The sequence below is a fragment of the Monodelphis domestica genome, chromosome 1 (genome assembly GCF_027887165.1).
Source record: "Monodelphis domestica isolate mMonDom1 chromosome 1, mMonDom1.pri, whole genome shotgun sequence".
NCBI classification, from domain to species: domain Eukaryota; kingdom Metazoa; phylum Chordata; class Mammalia; order Didelphimorphia; family Didelphidae; genus Monodelphis; species Monodelphis domestica.
The window spans coordinates 284,358,143-284,373,154 of NC_077227.1; the positions used below are offsets into that span (position 1 = coordinate 284,358,143).

At 36.8% G+C, this 15,012-nt stretch overlaps 1 protein-coding gene across 9 annotated transcripts in view; it reads left to right on the top strand.

Moving 5' to 3' along the window:
- SAMD4A (sterile alpha motif domain containing 4A) overlaps positions 1–15,012 on the top strand; it is a 315,178-nt gene that overhangs the window by 239,493 nt on the left and 60,673 nt on the right. The window lies entirely within an intron of this gene.

Below are 15,012 nucleotides of genomic sequence, written 5' to 3' on the forward strand. Positions count from 1 at the left end.
AAGAAAGGCTCTGTAGATGATATTTAAACTGTTTCTTTAAGAAAGAGGAGAATTTGAGTAGGAAATGAGAAGGAAGTATATTTCAGGCATGGGAGATGGCCAATGGAAAGAGGTGGGAATGCAAGTAGAGTGCCATGTATGCAGAACTGAGAGAAAGCAAGTTTAGCTAAAATGTAGAATGCAAAAAGAGAAATAATAGATAATGAGATTAGGACTAAGGTGTTAATATTTTATCCTAGAGGCTATATGGAGTTTATTGGGGGTGGGAGTTAGGGGAACTACATGGCCTGATCTGTGCTAGAGGAAAATTACTCTAATAGTTGTGTGGAGGATGAAGTATGGAGAGATTTGAGATAGGAAGAACAAATAAAAAGTCATTGCAATAATGCAGGCAGGAGATAATGAGGTCTTGAACTAAGGTGATGGCTTTATGGAGAGAAGAGAAGAATCAGAGGAGAAGGGTTACTGGAAAGGTAAAACAGCAAGATTTACCGGCTGAATAGAGGGTTATAGAAGAATGATGACTAAAGGGTAAGATAAGGAGCCTGGAGAAATAGTAGTTTTTTTTTTTAAGGATTTAAGGAAGTTTTTAAAGAGGTCAGGTTGTAGGGAGAGATAATTCTGTTTTGGGCATGGTGAAGTAGAGGTATCTCTAGGACATGCAAATTGATGTCCAGTGGAGGGTTGTGATGTGGAACTGAAGCTCAGAGAGAGACTAGGTTTGGATATTTGTATATACAAATAAGTAAATCATCTTCAGACATAAAAATTAAATCTATGGTTGCTGCTGATGTCATCAGGAGAGTGGAGAGAGTGAAAAGACTCGGGACAAAGTCTTAGTCTTATTCATCCACAGAAGTCTCAGTGTGGTTGACCCACACTGAGGTTGGTCCAGTAAAGGAAGATGAGAAGGATTTGTCAACAGGTAGATGAGCCAGGAGAAAGTAGGAGCATAAAAACCAAGTAAGTGAGGGAGAATGGTAGTCATTAGTGTCAAAAGTAGTGAGAGATCAAGGAGGATAGAATTTGAGAAACAACCATCAGATTCAGCTATTAAAAAAAAAAAACTGTTGGTTCCTGAGTTCAAATCTGGCCTCAGATACTTCCTAGCTGTCTGAACCTGGGCAAAACACTTAACTGCTCATTGCCTACCCCAATAGGCACTGAACACTGAAGGAAAATGGAAGGTATGGGTTTTTTTTAAAGTACTGCTGTTATTTTTGAAGAGAGAAGTCTCAGTTAAGTGATGAAGTCAAAAGGCAGATAGCAAAGGGTTAAGAACTGAATGAGAGTAGAGATAGAAGAAATTATGTAGGTAGCTATTCTTAGGAATTGTACTAAACAAGGAAGATGAAATGAAGAATGTCTTGAGAGAATTTGTTTTGTTTTGATTTGATCAAGTTTGAAGGCAGTAGGGAAGGAACCAATATATAGAGAGAGTTTGAAGTCTGTCCAGACAGAAAGAAGAGATAATTGAGAGGGTAGTCTCTTAGAGATATGGCCTTGGCAAGGATGCAGGACACTTCATTAGACATTGGAGTAAAGGAGAAGAAAAGGAGGGAGGAGGATATCAAGGGTATTAAGATGAACTGAAGAGGGCATCCACAGCAAGTGGCCTCAATTTTTTTTTCATTAAAGGGAAAGATTTGGTCCATAGCTGAGACAGTGAAAGAAATGTAGGTGTGACCAATTGGAAGGGATGAAGCATCAAATTCTATCTGTGGGGTATGAGATAAGGGACCAATTAGGAAAGAGATAAAAGGATTGTCGACCATGAAGGAAAGGTGAAGCTACATAATATAAATATGTTTAGAAAATCATCAACAAACATGAATATTTCCATACATGAAGACCAGAAAAAGTAGATTATCTAGAGAACTATCCCTATTATATGTAGATATACATAGGTGAATTTAATGTGGCTGTACCAACCTTGCCCAGCTTTTCTTTGTTCCCTTGACTCATTGATGCTCTTTTCTTTTTTTTTTTATTTACATCACTATCACTGCCCCCACTCTTCTCTTCAAATTCTCTATCCCCTCAAATATAATCTTTTCCTGGTAGCAAATATGTATGGTCAAGCAAAGCAAATTTGTATAGTGCTAATCATATCTGGAAAATGTATTCTGTACCTACTGTATCACCCCTCCACCAAGGACTGGTAGGAATACTTCTTTATTAATTCTTTTGGAGTTATGATTGGTCTCTGCATTGCTTAGAGTTTTTAAAGAGATTTAAAGTTCTTTTCTTTTACAAGTGTTGTGATTTTATATAAAGAGTTTTCCTGGTTCTGTTCATTTTATTTTGTGTCAATTTATACAAGTCTTTTCAGGTTTCTCTAAATCAGCCCCTTTTAATTGTTTTTTAATGCAGAATTATGAATTACATTCATATACTATATTCAATCAAATGTATTTGTAGTGATCCCTATTGTGACCTCCTACAGCTCCAATCCATGTGAGTAGGAGTGAAGGAGACAGATGGTAGGGGAGTAATCAAGGATTTGGATTAACCAGGGACAAGTGGAAAGAAACTAAGAAGACAAGGGATTCTATAGTAGAGAGGAGAGTGAGATTAGAAAGAGAGGAAAGTGAGGTTAGTGAAGCAGTACTAAGACTAAATGGGAGTTTATAATGAGGGTAAAGAATAGAATTTCCAAACTGCCCATGGGAAGTTCAAAGGAAATGTGTATAACTTAAATCTTTAGTTATGTAGTTGCTCACATATTTAGAAATCCTTGGGGCAAAGTGCTTAACAGATGTAAACCAAGAATAAGTTGAGGAGGATGATATATTAGTCAGAACTTATGAAGAGTGCCAGGGAGCGGATGGATGAAAAAGCACTTATTAAGAGCTTCTTATGTGCCAAGCAGTGTGCTAAGTACTAAAGATACAAATAGAAAAGTGAGACAGTTGCTTCTCTCAAGGAGCTCACGATCAGATCAGAGGAATCAACACATATAAGAATGATTCAGAGATTTTCCCTAAATTTTAGTGGCAGGAATAGGTTTCCCAGTTCTATGATTTCTGAGGTTGTAACTTGAAAATATTATCTGATGGAAAACTAAACCCTGAGCTCTATTGAGCTATTGTGGAAAGGGCACACGAACATGTGATGTGTAAGATTACCCAGGTGCCCAGTTCTGGTCTAGGAAAAGTAGACTGGCTGATATGCATATTGTTCTTTTCTCAGATGTTGTCCAGCCTAGTTCTGTTCCTGAGGTATGTGAAGCCATCACATGTTTATTACCATATTCTGAACTGCAATTCCTATATTGCATGGAAGAACTTGTTTGGTTTTTTTTTTTCCTGTTGTTTGCAAATAGGTCTTGAGAAATAGGTCTTTGAAGGATACAACATCATACCATGGGCCATTTTGGAAAAAAAAAGAAGTAGTGCCTTCTTTTCCCTTAGTCATTCTTAGGGGAACATAAAACGCCCCCCCCCAAAAAACTAGCAATTTCCTCCAGGCAAAGTTTACAAACATTTATTAAGGGCTAACTATGCATGGTCCTGGGATACAAGTCATAAAAAGTATTCTTCCTGTCCTCAAGGAGATTATTATACTCTATTGGAGCTGAGGTGTGTTATCTATAAGTCTGAAGTACCCTTAGATGTGTGATAATGCACAAATTATTATATTTTAACTGAGTTATGAATAAGCTGAGAGTACCAGGTGTTAGCTACAATTCTTCAACTTGACTGTTTGTGAAACTAGGTCATTGAATGGTTTTGAGAAATCAAAACAACATTGCAATAACCATTGCTTTTGACTCTTTTCCATTTGGGGATTCAATTTCTTGGTCATATTTCCAAGAAAGTGTGAATCTGCATTCATAACTTTTAAGACCATGTTGTAGGTCATAATAGAATGGAATGGAATGGAATAGAGTGACAAGTAATAAGGAGTATTAATTAACCAAATCAGTATTTGGTTTTTATGCAAGAGGCAGTTTATCAGTCTCCTGTGGACCCGTAAAAATGGCTAAAGATATTCACTACATATGTGGTTCTTTTGGTGTGAGAACTGAATGAATGTTATGGATAGCAGTATATGAGGTAAAAAGCGCACTAGAACAGTACATAAATGTCCAAGGTACAAATCTACCAAGAGTTTACAAACACCTCACAGAAGCTTATTAAATTTTGCTTTGAGGATGTTAAGGAGAGAATTTCCCCTCTCCTCCCAAATTCAATAATTGACGCAAGCAGTCTAGCAAATCCAGGCACCTTTTTGTGTGCTTTAATTTCGGGGGCATTTAGACAATATTAGAAGAGTGATCTTACAAATGGACTATTAGATGACATTAGAGGATAGATGCCTGCTTCTCATGTCTTCCCACAGTCTTCTTGTTCTCTCCTCAAATTTACAGGAAAGATTTGAACCGGTGTATTTATAAAACCCACACCAGCCTACTAAGTGAAGAAAATGTATAGTCAAGTATATGTAGAAAAGATAAGAATGGAATTAGCAGGATTGGTTTTGTGGGAAAAGCACAGTTCCATCTCTGTTGGCACCATTTCCTTATATAGGACCAATTACCTTCCCCTGTGGACAGATTGAATAACATGATGATGTGTCCAATATCTTAAAGCAATTGAGTGAGTGTTAGCTAACCCAAATGGGGAAGACAGCTTATTAATAAATTGTTCTTCAGTTAGTTCTTGGATAATTCTTTATGGATTATCAGAGTAACTGTGAAGAAGTAGCTCTAAATACTTCTAATCCCAAGGTACTGTTATATATTTCTCATTTCAAATTATGATTATCAGCTTAAAATCTTTAAATTAATCTAAACATTTTGAGTACTGAATTGAAAGAAATGCATTGGATTGCCTCTAAACATAGCTTTTTTTCTCTCTTTGATGTGTGCCTATGTGTGTAATTCTCTCTGTTTCTCTCCCTTAGTACCTTAATAATTTTTGCAAGTATTATTTTTAAGCTACTTTATGATTTACCTCAGTATGCTACCTTCTATTTCAATTTTTTTCCATATGTCTAGTTTGTAAGAAAAACAAAGAGTCTCTATTATAGTTTGTAAGGATTCCCAAATCTATAAGAAAAAAGTTTCTGCCTTGGAAAAATAATAAAAAAATTACCAGAGTGGAACTAAATTTCTTATGAATTAGTCTTTTCTTATTCACAATGAGTTATATAGGTAACATTTCTCCATATTTGATTTATTCTTTACTGTATAAACTAGGTAGATCTTGTTCCAGCTAATGTGACTCATATACAAGTGATGCCTTTTAACGTCCCCCTTAGGGAAAAGATATTCAAGATCCCCTTAATAAGCAATGTTTATCATTCTTTCATTTCACATGGAAATTGAATTCACCACCTTCTTTCCCTGGAACCATCAGAGACTGCTATTTGATGGTCACCAATTTCTTTCCCAAATAGACCAACTTTGGGACTCAAAAGACTCTCAGCATTAGCCTGTTGTCTACCTTTCCTCTTTTTACTTTTCAGCAAATGTCAGCATAAAAGCTTGTGTACTCTGCAGCACAAATTTTATGTGTCTTGAAATAATGGTGATGTTAATATTGAGGTAGGAATGGAATTAGCTAGTTTATTTGAAGTAGACCCATGAGAAAATAGGAAACTGAACTGAATATTCTCTTTATCAACTCCTGTAGAAAGTGCAGTATGTACTGGTTTAAAACAAATGGGTTACTATTTATCCAGCATTTCATTGCTCAGCAAATTTTTTCCCATTTTGTTTACATATATGTATATATGATTACAATCCTCATTACTATCTAATATTGTTTCACATGATTGGTGACACTGTTTTAGACCTTGAAACATAAGGCTTGTGTGAAATTAAGAGGCAGCAATATGAAATGGCAGAAGCAGCACCCTGCAGGTAAATTGGTAAAAACACATAGTTCAATATCTGAAGAGGGGATAGAACTAGTCACAAGATTTATCATAGATTGTGTTAAAATTTGCTATCACTTTCAGCAACCATTTCCTGAGGTTAGTTTTTTTATGAGAATAAACAGTTATTAAAAAGTGGCCACTATTCACTAGACACTGTGAGTGATATGCACTTTACATATATTATTTCATTCTATCTCCAAGATCAAAATTGTTGTGTTGTTCAGTGGTTTTTAGTCTTGTCCAACTCTTTGTGATCCCATTTAGGATTTTCTTGGCAAAGATACTGGAATCGTTTGCCATTTCCTTCTCCAGTCCATTTTACAGATGGGGAAACTGAGGCAAACAGGGTTAAGTGACTTGCCCAGGATCACAGAGCTAGTAAGTACCTCAGGCCATATTTGAACTTGGGTCTTCCTGACTTCAGGCCCAGTGCTCTATCTACTGCACCACCTGGCTATGGATTCCTCAAAATAATGTTTTTAAATGCATAAAGTGATACATAGGCTACATGGAAATAAAATATATTGAATTATAATTATCAAACTCTTTTTTTTTTAAGTTCATGGATTCCTGGTTCAGAACCTGTGCTATAATTTATAAATGATTTGCCAGTCTGCAGCACAGAAGGGAGTTTCTACACCAAAGTTCTTTGTATACTTCTCTAAAGCCTTTGTATTACTAATGAAATCCCAGGTCCATTCTTCTTTTCAAAGCGATAGAATGTCTCCCTGAAGACTTCCAGTTATACTTTCTAAGCAACTTTCTTGACCCCTGAGCTTGACAGAGTAATGGTAAGGCTAAAGTATCTTCTATTTCAAAGGACCACTCATTCGGTCATTAAATGCCTATTATGTGTTAGGCTTTAGAGAAGTATACAAATACAAAAAAATGAAACAGTCCTTATCTGTAATAAGTTTCTATTCCACTGGAAAGTATGTACAGTATAAATATAAGTAAATGCAAAGTAATTTGGGAGGGAGCACATTGGCATTTTAGGGCAATGAGATTGGAATAGGTCTCATCTTTTTTGGATTGCTAAGGAAGAAAGATTATAGAAGTCTCGAGGGTGTTGTTACTCCATTGCTATTGGCTTCTTGATAGAGCTTTTTCCTCTTCTTTTTCTCTAAATGTCCTTCAGTTTATAGTCTTTCATAGGTTGTCTTTTCTCTCATCCTGCTTGATGTGTGTTGATAAATGTAAAAGCATCTGTATGTATTATCTTTTTTCCCCTTTCCAGTGACTCCCTTTAGAATCAGCATTTGGGAGTTTAGGGCATGACGATCTCCACTGAGGCTGTGAAGTTAGATGTACCACCTAATATAGGAAAAAAAGACTATCCATGTTTCTTCTTAAAGTTAGCACTTTCCCTTCATTCCTTTTCTCATACTCCTTTCATCTTCTTGCTTACCCCAAGACATGATTTCCCCCAGATGACATTATATCCCTGACTGTCATCTCTACCACTGACTGTACCTTTTTAGTCACCATACACATTCCCTCTTCTTTCTCTGTCTCTCCGTCTCTTCTTTCCTCCCTCCTCTTTCTTTCTCCTAAAACCAGAATCTTTTGCTGTCCATTGCCACTTCCGGACTCTCCCCTTTGAAGCTCACTTGATTAAAAATTTTCACCTAATTAAAAGCATATTGTGTCCCAGGTTAGGTCATTCCCAGTCCTTTCTCAAAGAGTTCAGCACTCATTTCACTATCTTCTTCTCCTCCTCAGCTCCTTCCCTTACATTAGGGGACCTTATCCCTGTTGATGTTCCTTCAAACTCCTTAAATGCTTACTTATTTTCTGATAAATCTTATACCCTATCCCTGCACTTAAACTTAGTAAAACAATAGGATCATCACACCCTAGATCTCATTATGATCTACAAAAATTCTGACATTCCTCTCTTTGAACTTTTTATCTTTCCATCTCTCTCCTCATCACTGTTTCAGGCCATTCATTACTCTTGCACTGACTTCACTTTTCTTTTTCCCCCCAATATGAACCATAAAGTTAATCAATTTAGTTCTATATTATCATCTATTTCTGAATTGCTTATTCTCCTGATTAATCACCTCTCATATCTTGCTAAACCCCATTCTTGCATTACACTAATCTTCTGCATCCTTCACTCCTGCTGAATAGAACTGGTAGAAGTCATGAAACTATGCTGATTTGGATGCTCTATAAATTCATGTTTTCCAACTTCTCCTGCCTCTCTGCTGTAAGACAGTCCATTTGTTACTTCCTAATTAACTCCTTATTCTATGCCCCACAGAGACTAATCTAGACCTTTTGTCCCTAAGGCACTCACACATGTTCTTTCTCCTTCCATCTCAGTTGAAGATGTCAGCTCATACTTAGAAGCAAATTGAGACCATTTAACATGAGCTCTTTAGTCTCCTCTTGATCTCAGAATTCCCAATGTCTGACAATTGTGGGTCCCTTTTCCTGGCCAAGGCCTTTAATCTCATATCCTCCTGTCTTTTCCAGTAGATTGCTCTCTCAATTTTTTATTCTTTCTCTTTGTCTTTATTCTCAACATATCTATTTTTTCCTTACTTCCTTTAATCATGCCAATACCTTTCTTCATCCTTAAAAACTGCCACTAGACTCTGCCATTCCCTCTAGCTATCTTCCTTTAACTTATCTTTCTTTTGGAGTTATCTATATTCTGCCTCCTCTCTTTTTATTCAATTCTCTCTTTTTAAAATAATGTTTATTTTCTCCCATTTACTTGCAAAAGCAATTTTAACATTAATTTTTTTTAAATTTTGAGTTCCAAATTCTCTCCCTCTTTCCCACCCTCCTTCATTCCCTTCCAAGTAAATCAAGTAAAACATTTTTTAATATTTGTAATTTTTTGGAAAAGATCTCAAACAAAAAAGAAGAAAGAAAGAAATTGTAGTATGTTTTAGTTTTTATTTAGGCCCCATCAATTTTTTCTCAAAGAGGAAATGGCATTTTTCATCATGAGTCTCTGGGATTATCTTGGATCACTGCATTATTGAGAATAAATAGGTCATTCACAGTTCATAAAAAATATTGTAGTCGCCATATACAATTTTCCTTTCAGTGTGTTCACTTCACTTTGCATCAGTTCATGTAAGTCTTTCCGGAATTTTAAAAATCGTCCTACTTGTCATTTCTTATAGCACAATAGAATCCCATCACATACACCATAATTTGTTCAGCCATTCCCCAGTTAATGGACAATCCGTCAAACTCCAATTCTTTGCTACTACAAAAAGAACTGCAATAAATATTTTTGTACACTAGATCTTTTCCATAGTATTCCATCACAATCATATGCCACAACTTGTTCAGTCATTCCCCAGTCCCCAGAAAGACAATAGGCCTTTCCCCCAACCTTTTTTTTTAATCTCTTTGGGATTCAGACCTGGAAATGGTATTGCTGGATCAAAGGGTATTTACAGTTTTATAGTTCTTTGGGCATAGTTCAAAATTACTTTCCAAGAATGATTAGATCAGATCACAACTCCACCAACAGTGTATTAATAATCCCAATTTTCCTGCATCTCCTTCATCTCACTCAGTTCTCAACCCTTTGTTATCTACCTCCCAACTTCATAGCTCAATTGAAACTTTCTCTACAAAACTGCCAACAATTTCTTAATTGCTAAATCTGAGAGTTGTTTCTCCAGGCCTCATTTTTTTTTATCTCTGCTGCTTTTGACTCTTTTGACCATCCTTTTCTGGTTATTTGCTTCCCAGGTTTCCATGATGCTTCTCTCCTGACTCATTTCATAGCAGCTCCTACTCAAATTCCTTTGCTGGGTGATCAGTAACTTTGTGCCCTCTATCCTAAGATTCTATCCGGCGATCTTTTCTTTCCTCTCTTTCCATTTTCTCTCTCAGTAACCTAAGTAGCAATTATAGGTTTCATTTTCATATAGATCCAATCCAAGTTTCTCAGATGAGCTCCAGACCTACATCATTAATTTCCTTGTAGATGTTTCAAATGGAATGTCCCAGAGACATCTCAATCTCAGGAAAACAGAACCCATTTATCTTTATCCCAGAATATATAGTATCCAAATTTGAAGGAAAAAAATCTGCTAACTTGGTACCAAGCAGTATGCTAAGTGTTGAAGCACAAATACAAAAAGTAAGACATTCTCTGCTTTCAAGGAGCTCATAGTCATCTTAGAGAAGAGAACACAAATTAGAGGATTGAATTTGCAGAGTGGATAGAAAGGCTTCAGAAGTCCTCGGATGTAGACATATGTTAGCTAATCAGGCAATTCTTCCCACCAAGCCACTCCAAGGGTACCATTATTCTTCCAGTCTTAAGAGGAAGAAGCCTTGACTTCTCATTCTCTTTCACTCTATATATCGATTCAGACCCTAAATCTTGCTATCTTTACCTCCATGACATCTTCCATTGGTCCTCATCTGTCTAATAAACACAACTGCTCTCTTGGTTCAGGCCCTCATCACTTCTCAACCACTATTGTAAAGGCTTTATCTTTCTGCCTTAAGTCCCACTACACTCTAATCCATTTACCTCAGATACCAAAATAATTTTCCCTATAAATAATCATTCTCCTACTCAGTAAATTTAATGACTTCCTGTTACTGCTAAGATAACTATGAACACCTTGATTTAATTTTTTAAAGCCCTTCACAACTTAACCCCAACTTATCTTTGCATTGTTTATCATTTTCTCGATTCTCTCAAATACTCAAGGTGCTTCATCTTCCATTTCAGTGTCTCCATGTCTGGAATATGCTCTCTACTTACTTTCATATCATAAAATTCTTGTCTTCCTTTGCAACACAGATGAAGTCCAGCCTTCTACATGAAACCTTCCCTTATTCTCCCACTTTCTGGTGCCCTCCTTAATTTAGATAGATAGATAGATAGATAGAGAGAGAGAGAGAGAGAGAGAGAGAGAGAGAGAGAGAGAGAGATAGAATAGATATTCTTTCTTGTCTTCATTCTATTAAATGTACTTGTTTTCTTCCCTGTTAGAATGTCAGATCCTTGAGGGTAACATTGCTTTATTATTTTTATTTGTATCCCTAGCACTTTGCACAGTCTCTGACATAGGTACAGTACTTAATAAATTCTTATTGATGAAAAAATGCTGATTGATTATAAGTGTGATTCACATTCAATCCTCCTTTTCCTTCTATTGATTCTGATACTGGACTATTTAGGTATATTTTTCTAAACTCCATCTTCTTGTAAGGAATTCTTTACAGGATTCTCATAAGATTTAAGGCTGAGGAGAATTTTGAGATCATGTAGCTCAGGGTGCAAGGGTTCAAAATCCAGCTCTCCCCTCCCTCTATGCCACCTGTGGGAACCTTGAATAAATCACTAGACCTCGGTTTCACCTATAAACTGGTCAGGGAAGGGATGGAGTTGCTGATGACCTCTAAGAATTCCTTTACCTCCATATGTATGATCTGGCAGAATAATAATAGCTGACCCATATAGCATTGTAAGATTTGCAGAGTAATTTACATACATTATGCCATCTGAGCCTCAGAACAACCCTCTGGAACAGAGGCTATCATTAGTCCCACTTTACAGATCAGGAATTCGAGGCTGAGGAGGGGTTATGTGACTTGACCAAGGTCACACAAGTAATATGTGGCAGAGAAAGGCAGGAGTCCAGGCTTCTGACTAAATGCAGTCATTTTTTTCACTACCCTTTCTATTAAGTTACATTGTTGATTCCCAATTAGGAATTCTGGTTGGAAAAAAAAAAAGACTATGTCTGTGCCAGTATGTGATGGCAGAGAAGATAAAAAGCCATTAAAAATGTTGACTTTTCATCCCATGACTATCCAATCAATGAACTAAGCTAAGAGCTGAGAGTCCAGAATTCTAATTAGATAGCCACTGATTTATGAGTATGACTTTGTTCTGATCACCTAGCCTGTGTCTTGGTTTATCCAACATGAAAAGTAGAAATAAACAAGAATCCTTTTCCCCTGCCTACCACAGAGAGGAAAATCCATGCAGTCATTAGAAATGAACATTTGATGCAAAGCATTTCCTGGCCTGCCCCCCTCAGTAAAAACTAACACTCTCAGGAATAGGACACCTGTTGAGGGAAAGAAAGCTCAATTAGGTTTATGGTCCACAGCTGGAAGTTCTTTGATATGGGAAAAGCCTAGTTATTCTGGTGTCAGAATTTGGCCATTATGAATCCTAGGTGGTAAAAGTTTTATGTGTGTATACACATAAATACATGCACACATATCATTATATATAGCACATATCTCAAGAATGTACCATTTGGTTTAACAGTTGTCCCCTGCACACAGAGCAAGGGAATCCTTGGGTTACCTAATGTGCTGGAGCTGGAATGCCTGTATAAATTAGAACCCTTTAAATGCCCCATGGTTCAGTTAACAAAAAAGCAACCCTGTTAAAATTGCACAACTGTGTGGTAGCCATTGTTCAGGAACCCAGCAGGGACAAACTCCTTCAAAAAGGGATCATCTTTCCTAGAAACCGGGGAGAAATGTTCTTCTTTGTCTTTCTCCCAGAAAGAGTTTAAATGATTTAAAAAGAAAGATCTTGGTTAATTATTGTGATTCTTATTGTTGCTCATTTGAAATTTAGCATCTGGACTTTAAAGGAAAAAATCTGGGTGTTTTCTTAGGATATGTCTTGGTCAGCAGTGCCTTGAAAAGTCCTACATCCAAAGAATTTAGATTTTTAGCTATGAAATTCTGGTCAAAACTTTTAGGAAATTTTTCAAATTATGTTTGTTGTTCTCTCTAGGACCTGGTGAAAGGAAGATGCCCTCGCACCACTTAGGAAATAGTGTAGAGTTTCATTCTCCCTTTTCCTCCTCTTCAAGTAACATTGCAATTCAGATCAGCCAGTCAATAAGCATTTATGAAATGCCTACTATGTTCTAGGCACTATGCTAACTGCTGAGAGCCCTTTAGGTGTATGATGTCACAAGGATTGAATTTGGTAAGGACATTATAAGGATTATCCTGAGGACAGGGTACATAGAGAATTATAAAATCTCCAAGTTGGAAAGAATCTATCTAGACCAAAATAGAAATCTCACCTTCAAGGAGTTTTATAGCTAAAGAGAACTTATACATCCAAGACCTATTAGGACTATGCAGGGAGGGTTAAAAAAAGCATTAAAGTTTTGTATGCCAATCCATCATTAAACATGTATTAAGCTCTCACTGGGTGCAATGCACTGTGCTAAGGGTTGAGCATGTCATGATAGTTCTCTGGTGCTGAGTTCAGAAATGTCTAGTCTTCAGCCTACATGTTGAGTAGAGGAATAAGCCTCCAGGTTTCTGGTAGTCTCTGTAAATCCTGGTTCGTGAAGTACTTAGCTAAGGAACTGCTTAACTGGCTGTACATCTCAGCTGTGTATGATATGGTCCTATTAATTGTGTCTTCAAGAAATGGCCTTAAAAAAGTCTACTTTTCTGCATTTGGGGGAGTGCGTGTGAAGAAATTACATTATATTGTGAACTTGATGAAGCAGGAAACTATGTTTTTGAGATGGCAACTTATGTTTTTCTAACAATCCTGATACAAACTTGGGTAAGAGGTTCATCTGCTTCATCTGAATTGGTAGACTGTAGTTAAGCTGAAGACTAGCCACTTTGTAAAGGAAAATAATGGTCAGAATGGACCCAATTCTCCAAAGGACACTTCCTAGACTATTTGACCAACCCCACTTGAGATTAGGTCAGAGTTGCTTTTGTTAATGTTGTTCAGTCACACCCAACTCTCTATGACCCCATGGACCCTCGCCTTTCTATCCTCCACTATCTTCTGAAGTCTGGCTGAGCCTATGTTCATTGTTTCTATGACATTTTCTATCTGTCTCATCCCCTGACATCCTCTTCTCTTTTTCTTCCTTCAATCTTTCCCAACATCAAGGTCTTGTCAATATTCTTTTTTCCAATATTCTTTCCCAGTATTCTCTACCTACTCTCTTTTTTGTCTCTGTGCTTGTTATGGGAAGGAGGGCCCTTGCTGACAACCTCTAGAAGAATTTATAGGAAGTAATATTTTCTGGGGAATATCATTTGCAATGAGATGAAGAGATTATTCAGTTTTGAAAAAAAGTAGGTGGATGCTGTATAGAAGTTTCTGTGAATCCTTAGAACCCCACTAGGACATCTTTTAGTATATTTTGTTTTCCGTTATGTTTAGAAATCATCAATTTGAAAATGTACATTTGCTTTGGGATGGGATGGGGAAAGATGAGGGGGGGGCATTAACTTGATCATGAAAGCTTTTTTTTCACCCATCACCAGGTCCAAATATACAAGTACCTTAAAGTGATTGCTCCCCTCCTTTGGCCCTTTCATTTAGGGAGACTCTAAACCAACAAAGTAATCGAGGTTTAAACTACTTTTCTGAAATCATATCAGAATCAGTGTTGATCTGGGTGGCTAGATGACACCATAGTTGAAGCCCTAGACCTAGAGTCAGGAAGACTTGAACTGAAATTTAACTTTAGACACTTACTGTGCAAGCTGGGGCAAGGCACTTAACCTCTTCTGGTTTCAGTTTTCTTATCTGCAAAATGGGGACAAAAATAGTCCCTCTCTCCCAGGATTATTGGTAGGGTAAAATGAGCTGTAGAGCAATTTTTTCTAAATTCTAGCTTTATTTATCTGAATGCACAGTTTACCCCTATTAATATTTTTTATTAAATTAATGCCTATTAAAGCAACATTTTTGACCTCAGAAATTTCAGAAATTTTCTCTTTGTTACCCCTAAGAACCAAAGGAGGGAAAAAATCCTTGTTCTTTGTTCAAGGTATGTTATAGTAGGAATTCTTTTGAGGGCATAGGTTTGACCGGATTATTCTCAAAATTTTGTGATTCTGTAGTCTCATAGTAATTACCATCAATAATAATGCTTTGCCTTTTCAAAATATTTTGTAATTTCTATCAGTTCATATTGTTACAGACTGTTTGTGGCCTTAGGTACATGTTATAGAGAGAGAAACCAAAGGTAGTATAATGGTAAAACCCCAGGCTGGCTGGTACATGTAGATCAAATCCCAGATCTGCCACTAGGGATGTGACCCTGAGAAATCATTTAACTTTTTTGTGGGCCTTAGTTTCCCACTTTTGAGAATATAAGGGCTGGAAAAAAT